The 7,411-nt window shown below is 35.5% G+C and overlaps 1 pseudogene; it reads left to right on the forward strand.

The window, feature by feature from the left end:
- LOC107494226 (alpha-L-arabinofuranosidase 1-like) overlaps positions 1-1,943 on the forward strand; it is a 5,806-nt pseudogene extending 3,863 nt beyond the window's left edge.
- Positions 1,944-7,411: the final 5,468 nt, after the last annotated feature.

The raw sequence follows: 7,411 nt of genomic DNA on the forward strand, positions 1-7,411 counted from the left end.
TGCAAGAGGCTCTCCCGATTCAACTTGGGGTTCTGTTAGAGCTTCAATGGGGCATCCTCAACCCTTTGATTTGAGATTTGTTGCCATTGGAAATGAAGAATGCGGCATGCCAAACTATCTAGGTATGCATCTCTATTTTATTTTATATTTTTTTTCAAAGTTTTTGTATTATATACTTTTATATGACTAATAAAACTTATCATTTTTGTTAATATTTGATTAACTCTAAAAATGTTAGTAATCAACTTGAATTTATCAACGTCAGACTTCAAATCCTACTTTATATTCGCAATAATCTATTTTATGTTAAAAAATAAAAAGTGTTAATTCCTATACTATTCTTTTATAAAAACTATGCGTATATTTTATGTTAAAATCAATGGAATTTTATTTTAATTTTGCATGTGAGAATTAGTTAATAAGTTATGTTAATTAATAATATATATTTCAATATTTGATTTTTATTATTCTTATTCGTAACTTGAGCAGGAAACTACCTGAAGTTCTATGCAGCGATAAAGCGTTCTTATCCAGATATTCAGATTATCACAAACTGTGATGGTTCTGGGCAGAACTTAGACATGCCTGCAGATTTCTATGATTTTCATGTAACAGCTTCATATAAATAATCCCAAGACAATTTTTCATTAAAATTATTTTTATGTTATTTTCCCTAACATATACTGTCTTTTGTTAGATTTACACAAACGCTGAAGATATGTTTTATAAGAATACCAAGTTTGATGCTGCACCACGATCTGGACCAAAGGTTTAATTTTTTTTATTATTTTATTTTTCCATAAATAAAGTATTCATGAATAATTCACTTATAAATCAAATAAAGTTTAAACTCAATTGTGACTATATTATTACTTTTATATATTTATTTTTCATTAGGCTTTTGTAAGTGAATACGCTGTTTGGAAGGATGATGCCCGCGATGGAACACTTTTATCTGCAGTGGCTGAAGCTGCATTCCTTATTGGATTGGAGAGGAACAGGTTGAATTTCACTTTATTTTTTAATTTAGTTCTTAATAATCATCTTATATATAATATTTCCTCCTAATTGGTAATTACTCTTTTAATTTATTCTTGTCTGTCTGTGGCAGTGATCTTGTGCACATGGTTAGCTATGCACCACTTTTTGTCAATAACAACGACAGGATGTAATTTTCTTTAATCTTATGAATCCTTTGTTTTTTTTAATGTTTCATACTTTCATTTGAATATTCTTCATTTTGAATAATAATTTGCGATTGATTTTTTTTTTTATTAATTATAGGTGGACCCCAGATGCAATTGTGTTTAACTCGCATCAACATTATGGAACTCCAAGCTATTGGAATCAACAACTATTTTCCGAATCTAGTGGAGCAACTTGGCTCAATTCAACGCTCCAAACTTCTTCCACTAAACTCGTAGCATCTGCAATTGAGTTTAATAATTCTGAAGATAATAAGACATATATTAGAATAAAGGTATACCATACAAATTATGTTAATAATAAATTTATTATTAAGAATACATGTAAAATTGAAATATATATAATAACGTAAAGAAAAATATTTGTTATTTTGGTATTAATATTGTTGAGTTTTTTATATAGGCTGTGAACTTTGGAGATGACCCCGAGAATCTCAAGATTTCAATAAATGGGTTGACTTCAAATGTTCAAAAATCTGGATCGAAAATGATGGTGCTCACAGCACCTAATGTAATGGAAGAGAATTCTTTCTCTGAGCCAAACAAGGTAGTTTTTCTAATTAAGCTATAATATATACTTCAATTTTATATTTTTCTTATGCTAAAAGATATATTTTTTTAATATGTTTATGATAATTGCAGATTGTACCACAACACACGTTGCTGTTGAATGCAAATAAGGACATGGATGTCACACTTCCTCCTTATTCAGTTACATCTCTTGATCTGTTAAGATAGACAATTGATCGATGTAATGTTAAGGGAAACCTATATATGTTTCTTTTAAATTAAATAAAAAATTGAAGGAAATGTATGTATATTTCTTCGAAATTAAATAAAAAATCCTGTTACTAATAATAAGCCTGGTCATGGCTCCCAAATGAGCGACAAAATAATGATATAATTTTTTTTCAAGAAATTCAACAGAAGAGGAAAGTTAGTTAGAGAGGAGAGGAGGACTGATTGACCGTTTTTGGCGATCAGAACTTCAGAACTCAGAAGTGATTAGGAAGCGCTGGCATACATGTTGAGCTCGATCAAGTTCCTCTTTGGTTAACATTTGTAATTAAACATCCAACTTGTTTAATATGCGTATTAGCGTTTCCGGTGAAAACCACTCATTCTTCCTTGTATATTTAAATTTTTTTATTAAGAAAAATGGTTTTTAAACTAATATACTTGTTTCGGACCCGGTCATCGGGTCCTCGAAAACGGTCGAGTAATAATGATTTGGTTTTCTAGGTCGAGGCCCTCTCTGCTGTTTAAACTGGGCAAGAGATTGCAAATATCTAATTAACATTTAAATTTGAATATCTCTTCTATCTTAGTCAATCAGATAAGATGACAATGCATAAGATAACAACACAAATTATATAAAGGAAATAAGAAGCTCTCTTGAATACGTTACACACTCATAACTCTCATCTATATCTGTAAAAGTTGTAAAAAATTTAGAGAAGGAATTAAATCTATAACCTTCTTTTGCTTTAATGAGATAATTATTTAAATACAAACTTTCAATCTGAATCTGTTTGAACTCAGCAGCGAAAAATTTATAAGACAATTTCTTATTCTGGTTCAGTTGTCTTGTGCAATGCAACCTACATCCAATCTCCATGGTAGAATTTTCACAATAGTTAAAGTATTACATACACCAATTTCAAAGGATTGACACAATTCTTTCCCACTCAAATTCTAACCTAACTTGACTTGGCTATACTAATATCTAACTCTTCACTCTTAGTGTTTATCCAACTAAGAAATGGGTACATCACTGGTACAAGATACAAGACACAATAAACAACCTAAAGAAATCTGAAATACTCTAGACTTTTCAATCAAGTGTATCACTCATCACTCTTTGGTTTTTTCATAAATTCTCTCTTTCATCCTTTTACCACTCAAGAAATTACAGAAATATATACATTGAAAAATGAAATTACAATCTGTAAAACATGAAGGAGATTGATGCTTCAACAGCCTTAGTTGCTATAGGTTGAACTGGATTCACTTCCTTTTGATTGAGTTCCTCATTCTGGCGGAATGCTTCTTTGATTAGAGAGCACTGTCCAAGTTCATGAACTCTTCAAAGAAAACTTCACAGAACAATAACTTCAAACCCTGATTCTCTCTCCTTGTCTTCAAAATTTGAAATCTTTCTTTTGTATCTCTTTCTAAGTTGCTGAGCTGCTCTCCTCAGAGTCGACTCCTTGAGCTGTGTGCTACCAACTTAGCCTTTCACTATCTTCCATTAATCCCTAAATTAGGAATTTTGGAACAGATCTTTTTTGCTTGATAAAATGCCTCAAAATAGCAAAAATAAAAGGTTGATCAATGATAAATCTAGATCTAAATCCTTGAGCTACAACTTTGTCCCCAAGAAAAAATCTTGGCCTTTGATTCACAGTAGTGACTATTAGAAATTACTTTTTCCATTTATCCCAAATTGGAGTAGCAGAGAGTTTGAGAAGAAGGAAAGAAAATAAATTGCATGCAAAAGAAAATAAATCACTTTTAACTTCTGACTTAGCTTAAGATGGTTGAATTTGGGTGATTAGACCTTTGCCTTTTTTATTAAGCTTTCTCTTTTCTTCTTCTTTGATGAAATGACCAAGAGGAACGAAGCTCTATCTCTCTCTTCTGAGTCTGACCGAATGAAAGGTGAACATTGTCTTTAGAGGATCAGCATGGAGGGATTTGCTTGAGAAGCTTGGGCTTAGGTTGGATTTGATTGAATCGGCCCAGCTTATTCTTTTTGCTTAACACCTTTTGGGCTTTTAGTGCTTTGTAACCCACTTTGTTTCTGGTTTGATTTCTTTTCTATTAGACTGCTGTAATATTCTTTCTTTGGCCTGCAATACTAATCAAACTTGATCAAAACTAATTGGGTGATTGACCCAAGAAAATGATGTTTGTCATCATCAAATTAATTTAGTTAAATTCTTAACTCAGCAACCTCTTAGATCCATTCTGACTTGAGCGTCGGAATGTCTTTGCAGGTACCACCCCTTGCAGCTCCAAAAGTCCGATCATGTCACCACCAAGGCCCGCGAGTCTCTGATCATTCCCCCAACCCGTACCAGCAAAGTTTCATACATTAATGCCATCTATGGGACTGGCCAAGCCTTGGCAGAATGACGGGCAAACTTGATGAGCAGTTCTCAAATCACCACCACGAACCAAACCCACTGAATTCCCCACCAACCTATGAAACGCAAAATCATGGTTGCCCCCCACCCACGGGAGGATAACCAGCGTCATCCACGTGCAGCCAACCAATAATCAGCAAACACGATTGGATGAACGCCAATTTGGCGAACTCAAGGCAATTGATGGCTTGGGAGAGTAAGGTACCACATTATCCAAAAGCTACTTCAACGAGTACAGAGTCTGGAAGGCCAGAATACCTCTAAAACACGGTACCAACTAGAACATACCAGCGAAGCGATCTCCCAGACCATGTCGCGGAGAGACTCAACGCATGAGAGATCGCCAAATCAACAACACGGCAGGTGCCGAACAACATCACGACAACGACGAAAGGAGATATCGAGGAGATCCCAAGAGAAGAAGGAGCGAACACATGATAATGGGATCGGAGCTACTCCATTCACCGAGAGAATTTTGAAGGCCAAGCTGCTGAAAGGCTTCGACAAACCGACTGACATGAAGTACGATGACAACAAGGATCCGTAGGAACACCTAACGACCTTCAAATCTAGGATGAACCTAGAAAGAGCGGCCGAAACAGTTTGGTGCTAGACTTTACCGGTAACCCTAGCCAGCCCAGAAATTAAGTGGTTCAATGCCCTCCCAAATGGCTCCATGTCCTGTTTTGACGATTTCTCTAAGAAATTCATGGCACAATTTACCACTAGGGGCGCAAAAACGAAGCACCTGATCAACCTACTTGATTGACGAGCTAACAGACTCTATGGCCAGTCTATGCATGACCAATGGGCTCATGAATAAATATTTTCAGAGACACTTCACGACCAAACTGGTCTAAACTATGCAAAAAATCTAGAACGTCGCGAGGGAGTACATAAAAGACGAAGAGGTAAGCCAAGTCGTGGTAGCCAATAAGCGGCACCATGGTAACCCGGCCCCTCGACATAACCTGCCATCCAAAGAAACCCCAAAGGAGCATTTCAAAATTGCCTCCCCTAACTGGCCTTCCAGGGTGGGAAAGTTCACAAACTACACCCTCTACCGACCCCTATCACAGAGATCTATCATCAAATAGCAGAGAATGGCATTCTCTCAAAGGCCAGACAATTAAAAGAACGAACAGGCGACAGCAAAAGCCTGTACTGCGACTACCATAGAGGATATGTACACAAGACTCAAGACTGCTTCGACCTCAAAGACACCATAGAACGAGCCATCCGAGATGACAAACTCTCCGAGTTGGCTAAAATTATTCGAGAGCCCAAAAAGGTCGAAAGGGAGAGGTCACCAGAGCGAGAAGGACAAAATCCCAGAATGGTGAGACCGGTGCACCACGAAAGCCCAAAACCGAGCCAACGATAATAGTAAATGTTATTTTCGAGAAAGATGCGTCAGAAAAATCCAAATCTGCATTGAAAAAGAATCTCCGAGTGCTAACCGTAATAAACAAAAGAAGAACCCCCTCCCTTCCGATCACGATAATGTTCTCCCCCGATGATTGACAAAATGACACTTCGGCAGAAGACATCCCCTTCGTCATCTCGGTTCGGGTTAGAACCGGGTTAGTGAAACGCATACTGGACTCGAAAACAATTCCAACATCCTCTTCAGAGGAGCATTCGACAAGCTAAGAATCCGAAACAAAAACTTACACAGTCACCATAACGGAGTAACCGGACTCAGAGATAACTTTTTCGAACCGGACAATTCTATAGTGCTACCGATTTGACCTGGACCCAGCCCGAAAAAATGACTTGGTCTATTTTTGAGACCCTTATCCGTCCCTAGACTTGGTGAAATCACACCAAATTAGCCCCTAAAATTTTCAGGACCGAGTCAAGTCTTCGGGTCAGGCCAGGCCATGTGCACCCCTAATCAGTTCAGAGATTCAGTAGCACATGACAGGTTTTGGGGTGTAGAGTGACACTATTTTGGTGTACAGATGAACATTTTCAGGTGTTCTGCATGCTCTTATTTTGACATTTTCTTTTTTTCTTTTTATATTTTGAGATGTTGCTGTTTGTGTTAAAAATTAGTGTCTTGAAATATTTGAAGGGATTTGTTTGTTTTAAATTTACAATATGTATACAATTCAATACCTTACGAGGGTAATAATTCAAATCTTGGTTAGATTTTAAAGAGAAATATGTAAGCACGCAATAAGGTGTATTCCTGGTATTTTTGGTGTATTATAAAAGGAATTCGGTATATTAGTATATTTGATCTTGTTTTTCTTGATTTTTTTGAACCTGTAATTAACAACTTTTGAATACAGCACAGACAGTTTCATAGAAGTTTATTTATGCAAACAAAATTTATAATAAGATTGGATTAAATATTTACAAACTATACAAAAAAGTATGTGTTCAAACTAATGACAAACTACACAACATTCAAACACAGTAAAACTAATCACTGTCAATATCATCTGAACCTAATTGACAATATAGACTCAACAATACAGCAGATGGCTTGGACAATCTGACTGCTTCGCTTTCTCGAATACCTCTATCTCTTTCTTGATTCATCTCAACAAACAAAATCCGTGAAGCGTATTCAACTTTGAAATGGTCCACCTCTGCCTACAGTTTAAAGAAATTTCGTTTTACTAGACTCCATTAATTTAGTAAAGTAATATAGAGTTATATATTTTTAAACATAATTACCCGCGTCCAATTTTCCCGGTCATATTTGTCATTTTTAATGTTTTTTGGTTCGATTATCTCGAGCCATATCATTATATAAACCACACAATCGAAGCTAAAAACAAAATTAAATTAGCAAAATAAAATAGGACAGTAAGAGAAAAGATAAAATTTCTCAGAGAGAAAGATTTATTCCTCGTTTTTTGGCCCGCAATGTTGACATATGGCGATTCAATTTGATCATCCTTTTTAACGAGAGGTTACCCCCTGGAAAATAATCTCATTCTAGAAATCGCATAGCCTTAAAAACAAGAAAAAAGAAAAATATAAGAAAGAGTACATTTAAAACCTGATTACACCCAAATGATCCAATAATATACCTTATTTTAA

This window comes from Arachis duranensis, chromosome 6 (assembly GCF_000817695.3).
Source record: "Arachis duranensis cultivar V14167 chromosome 6, aradu.V14167.gnm2.J7QH, whole genome shotgun sequence".
Taxonomy (NCBI): Eukaryota; Viridiplantae; Streptophyta; class Magnoliopsida; order Fabales; family Fabaceae; genus Arachis; species Arachis duranensis.